Source organism: Muntiacus reevesi, chromosome 1, assembly GCF_963930625.1.
Source record: "Muntiacus reevesi chromosome 1, mMunRee1.1, whole genome shotgun sequence".
NCBI classification, from domain to species: Eukaryota; Metazoa; Chordata; class Mammalia; order Artiodactyla; family Cervidae; genus Muntiacus; species Muntiacus reevesi.
The window spans coordinates 126,491,915-126,508,117 of NC_089249.1; the positions used below are offsets into that span (position 1 = coordinate 126,491,915).

Genomic DNA, 16,203 nt, shown 5'->3' on the forward strand with positions numbered 1-16,203 from the left:
AGAGATGAGCTTCATTTTCCTTGAACCTCTGTAAGTAGTATACCATGCACAGCAGGATAAATAAAGTAGAAAAATATGGCCTTGACTATGTCATCAGGGGTTCCTTGTTTGTTTGCGAGATTAGACAGTTATAAGACAAGTAGTGCAAATTTACAACTATATAGAAATTTGATGCTATACTTTCCCCATAGGAAGAGAGATAAATATGGGCTATAATAATCAGAATAGGTCATGAAGAAAATTATTACAGATATGAAAAACAAATCAAGACTTCCAGAACTGTAATTCTCTAATAAAAAGAAAATCAGATTTGCATCAGTGTAACATGTTATAACAACATATTCTCCTACAGAGATGATCTTTAGCCAACAGCTGCATATACATTTGATTATACTTCATGCTAAACCACGCAATTTGGAAGTTTTAGTTATGAAATTCAGATTTTCTTTAACAAATTTTGGAAGGAAAATTACATTACTTAATCAACATTTGTATATGAGCATTCTGATTTTGGGCTTCCCTGATAGCTCAGTTGGTATACAACCCGCTTGCAATGTAGGAGACCCGGTTCGATTCCTGGGTCAGGAAGATCCGCTGGAGAAGGGATAGGCTACCCACTCCTGTATTGCTGGGCTTCCCTTGTGGCTCAGCTGGTAAAGAATCCGCCTACAATGTGGGAGACCTAGGTTTAATCCCTGGGTAGGGAAGATCCCCTGGAGAAAGGTTGATTTTAATTATAAAAACATACTCACCTGTTCTTAAAGTCATGCTAGCACATTAATTTCTCCCTCCCCTCCTCAAGCTGGGGGATAGGTCTGTCTCTGAACAGGGAGGCCTAAGACCGAACTTCTCCCTCTACCCACCTCAAAGAAGGCTCTTGTTTCCCACAGATCCCAATGGCCTTCGTGGACAGGAAAAATGAGGCTAATTCCAAAATACAGACCTTCATCCTTCAAACTGAAACATTTCCGTTTTGGCTGTGGGGGAGGGTGATGGGGCATTGGACCAAGAGGCCCCTCAGGACTCATTAGGTTCTATTACTTTGCTGAGGACATGAATAAACAGGGCATCCTTCAGAAATCACTTTGATGCATGAATCTCAATTGCTTGTTTGCTTGTCTCATTATCCTGTTTAGCATATAAATAATCTCTGGGCGATTTGAACTGATGTGTATTTGAGTTTTCAGCGGCTATGTAAAACAAAGCAAGAAGTCCAAGAGAAAGGTGACACCAATGCCATGGTTAAGCTTAAATCAATTCATACTCGAAGCAGATATTCAAGACAAGGGCACTGATACAGGTAAACCAGGTTATTCATTCATCTTAACAGTCAAATATAAAATGGCTTGCTAAATCAACCATGAAATCCACATCAATATAAAACCATAGAAATAAGCAGAGTAGCTTTTGCATTCCTACCATTTATCTTAGACAGACCTAAAGCGGGCAATCAGGAGAAGGTCAATAGCACACAATGGAAATTACACCTCGACAGACAGACTACTGTCTTCTCTACCATTCAGGAGAGATTTTAGCAAGTAGTTCTGGCATCCATAACCACACATCAGCCTGCTACGAGCTGAGAGAGATGTACCAAAAACGCGAAGATCTCCTCTAAATGTCATGCGTTTTAAACTGCCTAGTTTTTTGGTTTGTTTGTTTTTGACTGAAAACTGCAATTCTTTACGTTGTTCAGTTGCTAAGTCATGTCCAGCTCTTTGCAACCATATGGACTGTAGCTCACTAGGCTCCTCTGTCCATGGAATTCTCCAGGCGAGAATACTGGAGTGGGTAGCTATTCCGTTCTCCAGCAGACCTTCCCAACCCAGGGATCAAATCTGGGTGTCCCACTTGACAGGTTGATTGTTTACCATCTGAGCCTCCAAGAAAGACCCAAGGTCCACTGTGGTCTGCAGCAAATTCGTGGGATCAGGCAGAACTGACCTACTTTCTACACTGGAAATTAGCCATGCTTTTCCCTTCACTGACCTGCTCCCCTTCTGATTTAAATTCATACTCCCCAAATTAGCAGAACTAAAGTATCCACCAGACTACAGACCACAGAAAACATGAAAATTTACTCCCCATGTTGTATTATTTTCAAGATCAGAATTCTAGCACCCAACCAAGAGTTATTGGAGGCATGACAGAAAGAGAAAGAAAACTTCTTATTCTGCTTGAATGTTATGATGATGCTATATTCCATTAATAAGAATGGCAAGAAAAGATTCTTAGACTATTCCAGTAATAGTAAATGCACAAACAAAATCCAAAAGAGTCAAAAAGTCTATTGCTGTCATTGCACTCACAAAGCTCACCTTCAGTATAAGATAAAGAATTTAAAGCAAAACGATTTTAAAGGGAGAGGGAAGATTGCTTTATATTTATAAAAGGAATAATTTAAACAAAGATATAACAGACATGAATTAACCCCTGATGACATTACATTGAAATCTAAATCTTTGAAATAAAGTGAAAACCATTAGAAATACACACTAACAAAACACAAATATAATGAAATCTAAGTTCTCATACATATTATTTGACAGAGCAATTAGAAAGAGACATAAGAAAATAAGATTCTATAATGATTTAATAGCTGTATATTGAACTTTGTAACTTAAATAATAGTATAAATTCTTTTCAAATGCCCATGGATATTTATAAAACCTGATAATAAGAGCTTAACTAACTTGAAAACAGTAAGATTTATAAGTTGATATAAGACATTTTTAAACTATTAAACAATCCTCTGCGAAGACTAACTTAAAAAGAAAAATTTCAAATTTCATACAAAGTATTCATAAAATAAACACATATATAAATGTATATATCCATATTCATATATATAATATATATATTAGTAGAGAAGAATCTTAATAAGCAAATTCTCAAAACAAAAATTTGCTACTAAATTTATACTCTCAAAAAATTGATTAAATTATACTAAAATGCACCAATATTGAATCAAAAAAAGTATGAACCTCAAACCAATAGACAGAAAAAAACTAAAACTTTAAGAAAATAAAACTGAAATGATTCCATATCATCACAAAACAGCTGATATCCAAGTTATTTCAATTATTCCAGAACACAGAAAAAAATTTTCCTACTCTTGCTCAAAACTAACATAATTCTAGTATTAAAAGCAAAAGAATAAAACAAATGAAAATTATGGACCAATAAAACTTTTATAAACATAAAAACATGCATGAAAGAACTTTCCAAAAATATATGCAAATACCAACATGCACATGAAAAAAGTGCTCAACATCATTAGTCGTTGTGTGTGTTAGTCGCTCTGACGTGTCCAACTCTTTGTGACCCCATGGACTCTCGCCCACCAGACTCCTCTGTCCATGGAATTCTCCAGCAAGAATGCTGAGGTGGGTAGCCATTCCCTTCTCCAGGGGATCTTCCCAACCCAGGGACTGAACCCAGGCCTCCCGCATTGTGCTACCCAGGAAGCCCTTCATTAGCCTTTAAGGAAATGCAAATCAAAACTAGAAATGATTTACCACATCAACTAGACATAATACATAATACAAAATGTTTTAATAAAATAAGTGTTGGCAAAAATGTGGAGGTACTAGAACCCTCATACATTGTTGACAGGAAAGTAAAATGGTCCACCATGTGGAAAAGAGTTTAGTGGGTCCTCAAAAACTTAAACATAGAATTACCATATGACCTAGCAATTCCACTCCTAAGTATAAACTCTAATGAACTGAAAATAAACGTTTAAACAAAAATTTGTACACAAATGTTCATAGCAGCTCTATTCCCAACAACCATAAGATGGAAACAATCCAAATGTCCATCAGCTAATGAACTGATAAACAAAATGTGGTCCATTTACCTGAATGAATATTATTCAACCAAAAAATGGAATAATGCATTGATACATACCATTACATGGAAGAACTGTGAAAAAGTTATGGTAAGTGAAAGAAGCCAGATCCTAAAGGTATAAGCTTCCATTCACATAAAGTACCAAGAAGAGGCAGATTCATAAAGACAGAAGAGAGTGGTGGTTGCCAGGCATCACAGAGCGTGGGGAAGGGGAAAATGACTGCTTAGTGGGCACTGGGGTGTTTTTTGGAGGGAAATTAAAATTCTCTGGACAAGACACGGATAATGGTTGCAGAACACTGTGAATGTACTAAATGTCACTGAATTGCATCTTTTAAAGTCAAAATAGTGAATTTTATACTATATGAATACTGTCACAGTAAAAACAAAAAATAAATGTATCAAGATTGGTGCTTTCTTATATAATGATATGAAAAATAAAATAAAATAATAAAAAGATTTTATTATGATGATAGGAAAACATTTTAAAATCTTAGGATAAAAATGATGTGAAGCACTGTTATGAAGAAACTACAAAATTATTATTCAAAACATGACTATGATCGTGAAAGGAAATATTCTCATACTGCAATTGATAAACTGAACACAAGTGTAAATAAAATGTGAAGAAAAGTTAAAGTTAGGTCAATAAGATGAAATAAAGGGTACTGAAAGATTCAAACACATTTAAGAATTTCATATATAATAAAGGTAAAAATTTAAAACAGTTGCAGAAAGATGATTTAATAAATGATTTGGGATAACAAGCTAACCATTTAAAATGAAAAAAATGTCAGGCTATTAACCTGCAAATTAAATCAACGTAAATTTTAAATGTATTTTTAAAAAAGGACAAAAAAATGAAAAAGCAAAAGTGATAGGAGAAATAAATACCAATATCATCTTAGCCAGAGAAAGTATTTAACATGAAACAGAAAGCAGTAACTACAAAAAAATTATTGACTCATTCACTACTTATAATGAAAATACTAAATTAAAAAGCTAACAATGAACATGGAAAAACAACGACTTTTGTAACAACTGATTTTATAATTATTTTTTACATATTAGCATTATCTAATATTTGTCATCCAAAGACTTCCTGAAAATCATTTACAGATAACCATACCTTCACAAAAGAAAGGAGATAATGTCCAACAACATAAGAAAAAAGCTCACTCTGTTAAACAAGGCACTTAGCTAGTATGTAGTCTGTTTCTGATGAGTAAAAGGATGCACCCAGTATACTGACAGTGTTTATCTCTGGGTAATGAGATTTAAACGATGTTTTTAAATTTTAATTTGTACTTTACTTTCTTACAATAAAATTTTATGGTTGAGGAAAACCTTGCCTTTTTCAGAGTAGCTTGAGGGAATATGACACACAAAAGTCAATATTCCTCAATAAGAAGGAAATAAAGGGAGGTCTTTTCTTTTCAGTGGAGTTCCTACGACAGGAGAGCATCTCTCCACCCTCACACCCAATGAGCCAGTTTTCTGCTGCCTTCACTGCCTCTTCCCTGCTCCTCTCCCCATCCCGTATTCTGTCTCTCTGTCATTCATATGGTTTTTATTTTCCTTGTTTTCTGGTCCTCCGTCATGAACATAAATGCAGGAAGCAAAATAAGGAAAGATGCAACCACAGTAATAACAAAAACAGTTACTGGTGCTGCTGCTGGAAGTGAAAGTCACTCAGTCATGTCTGACTCTTTGTGACCCCATGGACTATACAGTCCATGGAATTCTCCAGGCCAGAATATTCGAGTGGGTAACCTTTCCCTTCTCCAGAGGATCTTCCCAACCCGGGATCAAACCCAGGTCTCCCGCATTGCAGGAGGATTCTTTACCAGCTGCTGCTATTTAATACTAATGCACCTTTGGTCCTAGAGGTTCCTCCACTATTGCTAAAGCAATTAACCCTCTGCTGTGCTCCCAGGCAGGGCCAGAGAAATACATATAGTTACATTTATGTCATATTAAACAAAGAAAGAGAAGGAAAAGTAGGATGTACATAAGAGAGATTGGAGGAGCAAGTACAAAGCTCACAGGTAAACTGAAGGAGAAAGAAAGCATGATTTCTAGAATTTAGCTCAGGAGTATTTTCCCAGGTCATGTCTTTATCTCCATGCTTTACTCTTCACCTAGAGAGATACCCAGCCTTTTGCTCAACAAAAAGCTGCTGAAAGAATAAATCAGTGAATAAGTTAACAAGTAGATTGAAGTATAAATGATTTAATTTCCTTCATTTATATTTATTAATATTCACAGCAACTTGCTTTTAAGTCCTTGCTAACATTTTCTTAACCTAACTTCTTGGAAAGAGTTAATGGCTTTTGTAATGCTTTCACCAACATTTATTTCTCTTCTATATCCTGAGTCACTTTCCTTCTCAAAAGATAATCTAAAAATACTAATTTGAATCATTAAATTTTTATTATCTGATTCAATTTTTCTGCTAGTCATATTTTACTTAAAAAATCACCTAGCTTTTAATATTAATTTATTACAAACTGATGTACCCTAATCTTGTTCAAGCCTGTTCCAAATACTAGAGAGTCTATTTGTACACTTTTATATCTCTAGTAAGTATATACATTATTATCTCTTTTCTCCTGGTTTTACATTACAATTTACATCACTTGACTTTGGATCACAGTTTTTCCAGTAATTTTTCTTTGTAAATGATATGCTATAGATATTTATAAGTTACCAAAACAGTCTCATCCACTACATTCATAACAGAATACCTGCTATTCTTTTTTGCCATCGTTTTTTTTTTTTTTTCTTCATGCAAAAGCATTTATTTGGTTATCCATTTTAAATACAGCAGAGGGATAGTTAGGGAGTCCAAACTTGACTGCACCTGCTATTGTATCTGCTATTTTATTCTAACATAAAGTATAATCAAATATCTTCTCATCTCAATTTTCTATATATGTCCTCCATTTTCCTTTTCTATAAATACTATTAATTAAGGCAATAGATATCACTACCAATGAGATCACAGAGATTTTTATTCTGCATTTAGAATACTGCCTGGCACCTGGTAGTGCTCAATAGACATTTGTCAAATAAATAAACAAATAATTCCTTGTGGACCACCAATTTGGGGGTAACAGCTTACTGCTATAGCACCCTTATTCATTTAACAACTAATTAAAACGTGCCTTTGATCATCTTGTTGACAAATGATCTTTTGTTGGCTTTTACTGGTCGGCAGCATTAATATTTAACAGTAACAGCAACGATAATGATAACACCATAGTAATTAAAGCATATGGTATTTACTCTGTCAGGCACTATATTAACTCGGTGGTGGTTTAGTTGATAAGTCGTGTCCAACTCTTGCAACCCCATGGACTGCAGGCTCTTCTGTCCATGGTATTTGCCAGGGAAGCATAGTGGAGTGGGTTGCCATTTCCTTCCCCAGAGGATCTTCCAGACCCAGGTTCTGAACCGATGGACCCATGTCACTTGCTTTGCAGGAGGATTATTTTACCGTGGAGTCACCAGAGAAGCCCAATTATTTTAACTCACATCTATTAATTTACTTAGTCCTCAAAAACAACTCAATGAAGTGATACTATTACTCTAACTATTTTACATATGAAGAAACTGAGGCACAGAGTGGTTAAGGACACATAGAAAGTGGAAGAAATAGGACTTGAACCCAGACTCTTAACCACTACATGATAATGACTCTCCAAGACCTAGCATTTTAATTCTTAGGGTGTATCTTTTACTCCAACTAAGTTATAAGCTCTTCAAGGAATGAGCTTAATCTTCTACCTCCTGAAATCAGTCACCGCCCCAAGAGTAGTGCCTTATATGTAACAGGCTCAATAATTTTTTGCTAATTTTAGCACTGACCAATAATGCATAAGTCAATATCTAATAAATTATACTATAATAATAAAAATTTGAATTCATATAAGATGGGAAAGATTAGCATGAAACATCTTTACTTCTGGTAAGGCAGTGAAATGAGGCACAAGAATCTGAACCGTTGGATGAAACTGTCCAGGAACATTATCTGTAGCTATGAGCTCCCTCTGTTCCTTTCTAATGTAACCAAACCTTCTCAACAGAGGAAACATGGAAAACATCTGAACTAAACACAGATGATTATTTCTAATTGAGATGGTGTGTGGTAATGACAGCAAATGATTTTTGAGGATTTGGGGATTGTGTTGAGCGTACTATGTGCCAATCACCATGTTATGCGACTGTAAGCAGGGCCGATCATACCTACTGACAGTACTTGTCAGTAACTACTATTATCATAATCAGTTCACAGAGGTACAAAATTGGCTTAGAGTAACTACAGGTCAGCGCTAAGAGGTGGTGGGGTTGGGACCTGGCCTGTGCTTAAGTAACCAGAGTATTCTAAAAGGAAGGTTTGACTGGGGATTATGCACCAAAATCTAAAATCATGGAACAACAGATTGGTTCCCAACTGGGAAAGGAGTACGTCAAAGCTGTATATTGTCACCTTGATCATTTAACTTATACGCAGAGTACATCATGCGAAATGCCAGGCTGGACAAAGCACAAGCTGGAATCAAGGTTGCCGAGAAAAATATCAATAATCTCAGCTATGCAGATGGCACCACCCTTATGGCAGAAAGTGAAGAAGAACTAAAGAGCCACTTGATGAAAGTGAAAGAGGAGAGTGAAAAAGTTGGCTTAAAACTCAACATTCAGAAAACTAAGATCATGGCATCTGGTCCCATCACTTCATGGCAAAAAATGGGGAAATAATGGAAACAATGAGAGACTTTATGACTTTTTTGGGGGCTCCAAAATCACTGCAGATGGTGATTGCGGCCATGAAATTAAAAGATGCTTGTTCCTTAGAAGAAAAGCTACGACCAACCTAGACAGCATATTAAAAAGCAGAGACAATTACTTTGCCAACAAAAGTCCATCTGGTCAAAGCTATGGTATTTCCAATAGTCATGTATGGATGTGAGAGTTGGACTATAAAGAAAGCTGAGTGCTGAAGAATTGATGCTTTTGAACTGCAGTGTTGGAGAAGACTCTTGAGAGTCCCTTGAACTGCAAAGAGATCCAACCATTCAATCCTAAAGGAAATCAGACCTGAATAATCATTGGAAGGACTGATGCTGAAGCTGAAATTCCAATACTTTGGCCACCTTATGGGAAGAACTTACGCATTGGAAAAGACCCTGATGTTGGGAAAGATTGAGGGCAGGAGGAGAAGGGGATGACAGAAGATGAGATGGTTGGATGGCATCACCGACGTGATGGACAGGAGTTTGCGCAAGCTCTGGGAGATGGGGATGGACAGGGAAGCCTGGAATGCTGCAGTCCATGGGGTCACAAAGAGTCAGACACAACTGAGTAACTGAACTGAACTGACTAAAATCTAAAATGATTCCTTTTACATAATCCAGTTGTCTCTGTCTCCTCTGCCATCACACCTAGCCACATTTCACTTTGGCATTTCACTGTCTGAATTTAATTTGGGGGTTCAATAGCTTAGCAGGAGTGAGAAAAACCACCACCTCCCCACCTCTGAATAAAACCACAATTGTACCAACTCCTCTGGGGCATCACCATCCTGATACCCAGCACTGACAAATTTACCCAAACTTTGAAAGGTAATATTTGCAAATATCAAAAGGCAAATTTCTCCTATTGAATGAAATTCTCTCTGAACACAGTTAAATGACATTGATAGACCTGGTAAAATCTGGTGCGGCTACAAATGCCTTCCAAAGCAAATATAAATGAAATGCCTTTTATACACCTCCTGTAAGGATAAGACTAGGCAAATAAAATTAAAACTGGCAACCCAAAGAGATTCAGGGCACATCAACATCTTGAATTGTGCTTCAAATGTTGGGGCTTAACTTAAAACTCCAAAGCAGATTGAGGCAGAAGACTTTCAGATCCATGATGGTATAAATTTAATCCACATGTGTCTGATTCATTTACACTTGAAGCAGTCAAGTAATGTTTTGTAAGTGCCGTCTCAATGTCTATGACATCTCTGGGCATTTTTATGTCTTTCTCCTTAAAAAACAGGAAATCATGCTTTGGCAAGAGTAAATAAACTTAAAATACCAAAGTATTACAGACCACCAAGCACAACGAAATCAACAGACTTTTGTGTAAATTCTCAATCCAGCAGTGTCTTTTTTTTAATTAGCTTGACTTTTGCTGGTCCAATTTTACACCATTCATTTCCATGAAGGGAGATGTTATACTCAAATATGAGTTCAATTCCAAGAGCCTATAGACAGCTCAATAGATTTACCAAATCACACTGTAAAGCTATGTGTAATATACTTTATATTGAGATAACGTGTGAATAAATGGACTTCTAGAAGAGGGCCCTAAGCCAGATTCTGTGGGAAACAGACTTTGAGACAGTGATCTACATGCAGAAATTTTTCTGAAGGGTGGGAGGCAATGAGGAAAGCAGGATTTGGCAGAAGGAGGCGCAGAGCTGGAATGCAGTTACAAGCTCTGAAGTGCACAGAAATGTCCCACAGGAGGCAAGGGTGTGCTTTAGGTCCCCACACCCACCCATCACTGTACACAGAATGTACACAGAATGTACACAGAATGACCAAAGAGAAGGGCCACAGCCATAGACAAGGCGGCACCCTTTGGCTGAGGGTAATTTCCCTGAGGGGAAAACTCACCCCATAGGGGATCCAAGTGGAATACCAGTGTCTACTAAACAAGGCCTTTGGGATTTTCTGAGAATTAATCCTCTGTGAATATAAGACCTACTCAGTCTTTTAGTCTGATTAGCAATACAAATTGAGCCATATATTCACTCAATGAGCTAGCAAAGGCTTGAGGTAAGCAAACTCATTTTATAGGGAAATTTCAACATTTACTATGGAGTTTTAATTTATGACAATGTATGACCAGTGTCTGTAGGTCTTACTCAAAGAAATTTTCTCCTCCTGTGTCCTGAGATAATCCCCTCAAAGATAAAACACCAATAAAAAACACATCTTGGAGAAAAAAATTCTGCACGTAGAGAAGAAGGCAGTGCTAAAGATAATAATGGGGCAAAAGTAACTTGAAGAAGTTGTATCACCTAGCTTTCTCCCTTTGCCGTCGATAATTCACATTTGATACCTGGTTCCTTTTCATTCATTCATTCAATAAACATTGGTTATGACCTACTTCTTGTAGAAACTAAAACATAAGCCAGCAAATAGCTCTTAAACGCCAAGAACCACTAAGACTAACAGAGGAAACTGACACGTAAACAACATAACAAAATAATATCAATCCCAGTTTATCTATGAACTTCTTTCAGATTGCTGATGAAATTCCTAAATTCTAGCACCAGATTCAAATTGTAGAATGTTCAGGATTCTCCAGGATGCAATTCTAATACTCCTGGAAAACCTCTGAACACACTTTCACCTCTCAGATCTCTCCAATCCAAATCCCAATCCACAGTTTTGAAGTATACCCAAGGCCAACCAGTCAAGTCCTGACCTCATGAACAGACTGAGTCCAAAGTGGAAATGAGAACCACTACCCACTGAGCCCTCATTTACATTAGATTCATTTAGAAAATACTTATTGGGCCCAACTCTGTGCCAGCCATTGGTCTTAGAATTGAGGACACAGCAATAAACAAGGTTCCTTCCTTCAAGGAGCTTACATGCTAGAGTCAGAAGCCAACAACCACCAAGTAAGCAGATAAGTGTATCCCATATTATCTGATACTGCTAAATGCTATGAGAGAAAATAAAGCAGAGGCATGGAATAGAGAAGAGAAGGGTTACTTTCTAAGACAGCCTGGTTAGACAATATGATATTTAAGAGAGGAGTCAGGGAAGAGCCACACGGAAGTCAGGAGGAGAGTACTCCAGGCAAGAGAACACCAAGGCTTCAGGCTCGGGATGTGTTCCCAAATGTCCTGTCCAATGGAACTGTTCCTCTGCCAGCTCCTGTCACTGACTTCACACCACATACTTCATGTCCACCCAAACACAAGAGCAGCCTGAATACCCATCATAGAAACTACATTTAACTATCTCTAAAATGTGCCTTATCTTCTGGATATGAATTTTGAGTTGTGTCTGAGTTGTTAAAAAATTTCATAAAAGTGGGGTTTCCCCAGTGGTCCAGCGGTCAAGAATCCACCTGCCAGTGCAGGGTATGTGGGTTAGATCCCCAGTCCTGGAAGATTCCACATGCTGAGAGGCAACTAAGCCTGTGAGCCACAAGTACTGAGCCTGTGTTCTGGAGCCCACGCTCTGCAACAAGAGAAGCCACCACAACAAGAAGCCCACACACCGCAACTAGAGAGTAGCTCCTGCTCTCCACCACTAGAGAAAGCTTGCATGTAGCAACAAAGATCTAGTGCAGTCAAAAATAATACACAAATAATTTTTAAAAGAATTTCATAAAAGTGGAACCCCAAGTATTTTCAGTCCTTTCTCCAAACATCATCATTGCAGCTTCCACAATCTAAACCAGGGAGCACTCCCACTTCACAAGGGAAACCAGCTAAAACAATTATCAACAATATCACCTCTAAATTAGTAGCAATGCAAGAAAGCCAAAAAGATCTGACATAAAGCTATAAAACAATCCAGTTTGTTTTTAATTTTAAAATGAAGCTCATTCAAAGTCCTTTATTTGGTACAGTGAGATCCAATGATGGATTGGTTAATTAATTTTTTTTAGTTTGGGAAATAATTCAAGCAGGTACACATTATGTATGCATATATTTATACATTTCCACATTTTCACTTGAAATATGTAAACGTACATCCATTCACCATCTTTTTGCTGTAGAGCCAGGTAGAGAGGACACATACACAGATTGTCATTATACAGTTTTTACACATGATAATGAGGGCCAGCCTCTCAAAGAAAGCAATCTTTACTAATAGTCAAAATGTTCTATTCTGTTGTGTTGTTCCACTATTTGCCACTAGCCCTGTAAGATCTGGTCTTTATGACGCCAATACCTTTAGCAATTCAGTAGAATTCAATTAGCCATTCAGTTATTTGATTTATATCTGACAAACATCTTAGTGACCAAATGTTTAACTACATGACTAGAAATACTAGCAGAAGAGTAAAAACCTTAGAAAAATTAAATCAAACTCTATGTATGAAACAAAACACATTTCTTGGGAAAATTCACCTATATAAGTTATCATTTTGCTCTTCATATACTTTCCAATTCAAATTGATCCTCCCAGTAAAAGACTGCTAAAGTTGAACTTTAGCAGTGTGTCATAACTCGACAGTTGCTCACTTACGGAACAGATTAAAAATTACCATTTGGTTTCAATATCTGCTTAATTAATTTACCTACAGAACTCAGAACCCACATTCTGGTAAATCATTTCCCATCTCTTGACATTCATACTACTTAAGTTACAGTCAACCAGTCAACAAGTATTTATTGCTCTGCCAAACTAGTGAAATAAGTATAGGAATAATAAGTTCTTTTTAGGATTACATAGTCTAGAAATGGAATGTTAAAAGACTCACTACCTGAAGAAAGACAAAAGTAAAGAATATTAAGGAAATGTTACTTAGAAGTGCTGGTAAGTGTCTTCATTTTCCACATCACTCTAGAAACATCAGAAAAAATATCTTCAAGGTCTATTTATTAGGAAAAAGTGGTTCACCTAAGATGCATGCAAGACAATTTTATAATGGCCATTTGACTCTCAAAGATTTTTGTATTAACTTGTTGCTAAATGGAATTATAAGTTAGTCAGTACCTATTGCATTTCCCTGTGTTTTTCAGTTGGGATTGTAATTAAATGAATTTATGTGAATTAACAATGTTTAAAACTATAAAATTCAGATATTGAAAATTTTTAGACATTAACAAGTTATACTTTAAGCTAACATTATGATTATGTTTCTAAGTATCAATTCCTGAAAATAAACATATACAGACACACACATACACATATAATCCTCCTTTTGTGGGGAAAAAAATAGGGAATTTTTAGGGCAGTGAAACTATTCTGTATGATACTGTGATGGTGGATACATATTAACATACATTTGTTAAAACCCACAGGCTGGACAGCACAAGGAGAACCCTAATATAAACTGCAGACTTTATAATGTACTCATATTGGCTCATCAATTGTAACAAATGAACTACATCAATGCAAGATGTTTATAATAAGGATTACTGGGTGTGAATGGATGGAGACATGAAGGAGATATTTTCTGTAAACCTACAACTACTCAAGAAAAAAAAAATCTATTAAAAGAGATTTCTAACAAACATCATGATCATCTTACCTTTGTATTAAACTCAATCATCAAAATTAATAAAGTATCCCCTTTTTCATCAGCCACAAGTTTTAAAAGTTTTAGACATCATGCCAGAACTATTGATAAGTTTTGATGCAGTAAATCCTGCCAATCCCAGACACCAGCACCTGCATTACTCACTTCTTCCTTTCAGTTTATGCATGCACCGGTACCCTTATTCCAGTTTGAGGCTTGAAAAATGACAGTGAGCACAGGTCAAAGACTGTCTGCAGATGCTCGTTCAAATAACAAATTCAACATTTCATTCTTATCAGGATGAGAGAAGGCACAGTGTAGAGTAGGGCATTGACCTGGAAGATGTCACAATTACAGTGCATCTGTGGGAATTTAGAAGTTCAGTTTCAGAGATATGTTTTAAACATTTAGAAGCCTCTAAAATGTAGGGTGCAGAATGATGGCTCAGTCATTAACACCTATGCAGTTCCTCCTGGGCATTCAGAGGATAAAGGAAAAATGGTTCTACAGGGAAATCAGTGTTGGGTGTTATTTTGGCATTCCCAAGCCTGGGTTTTTCATTCAGGTTCCATTTAGAACTGTCTGAGGGCCTTAACAAAACAAGTGAGGCACTTGTTATAAGTCACAAGTTATAAATCCTTTAGCCAGAACTTGCCATGAAGACCCAAGACTTCACAAGAGAAAGAAACTAGGAATGCAAAGAATGCTTGAAACAACTTAAAACATCAATTCAGCATGGGCTCTCTGTGGTAGACCTACTACCCATCTGATGCAGAAACAATTTTCCACACTAAAAAGCACTTTAGAAGTAATGATGCATTGGGGTCATAAGTGTAGCAATAATTCACAGTTAAATAGAACACAGACCTCAGAAAATGCTTCATAAAAATAAAATTATATTTCCACTAGGATATATATTAAGATATTAACTAAATTGTAATATCTATTTTAGCAGTAAAGAAAACCAAAACTTCAGGAAAAGAAATTAGAGAAAAACATAAATTCAAAATATTCCTGGTGAGGATGAAGCTTTGTTACCTTCTATTGCCTGACAGTAGTTAACCTAAAACTCCTATTTCTCAAAGTCAAAAGCCAAAACTAAGTAGAATTTTAAGGGTGACTTGAAAAAAAAAAAAAAAGCAAAAACCAAAACACCAGTGATTAGCCCAGGGTTACCTGTGTCTCATTAAGTTCACTACTTCATGGTTTTCAGGAAGTTTCATTTTTACATTTTCTTTAAATATTTTCAGCTACCTCTTTTCTCCCTTTCTTAGCATTCATTCCCTTTCCAACCCTCAAATCAGTCATTTTTACTCAGACTCACTTTTTATTTTAAAAAGCTACTCTAGTTCAAGTTTAAAAGAAAAGGAGAATTATTCTAAGGGAATTCCCCTTGTCAAGTAGCATAAATTAAACTCTCCAAGAATGAACACTGAAGGGATTCCAAGTGTTGACAGAACTTTTTCAGCTATTCACATTCAAACAACTAAACTATGAGCTCAGATGAGACCCCAGGTGGGGTTCACCTAAGACCTCCTAAATTAACAATAAGCAAGCTTCGACATGTTGACTTGCCATTGACAGATGTAGCCTATCCTCCGCTAGACTGGGCACCTCAGACCAATTCCAGAATACTGTGTAAAAAATACTTAAATGATACAATTCCAGTAGCTAAATTCAAATTGTAAGGAAGTAAGAGGTATAGAAATAAAGAAATATTTTAAAAGCAAGAAATCCTTTTGCAGAATAAAATTGACTACCATGGGATCTATCTGCAGCAGCAACTCTCAAGACTTCTGTTCACCAGGACCATCAGGATTGTTTATTAAAGCTCTCCTGGCCACAATTCTTAGACAATGAACCCACAGGGGCCTAGAAAAACAGCATTAAAACAAGCAAGAACAAGCATTTGCATATCACTATGCAAGGTACAACCGACCATGACCTTTGTGTTAAGGCTACCTTTGTCTTAACACTTTTGCCTCACCTCTACCTGAGTATCAGCTGTATTACTAGCTTTGAATACCAATCTCTTTCCCCCTTGGTAAACAGAAAAAGGAATGGAAATAATCTTTACTG

The 16,203-nt window shown here is 36.5% G+C and overlaps 1 protein-coding gene across 2 annotated transcripts in view; it reads right to left on the reverse strand.

Annotated features, from left to right (window-relative positions):
• Nucleotides 1-16,203, reverse strand: part of PTGFR (prostaglandin F receptor) — a 56,133-nt gene that overhangs the window by 36,627 nt on the left and 3,303 nt on the right. The gene's annotated exons all lie outside the window — the stretch shown is intronic.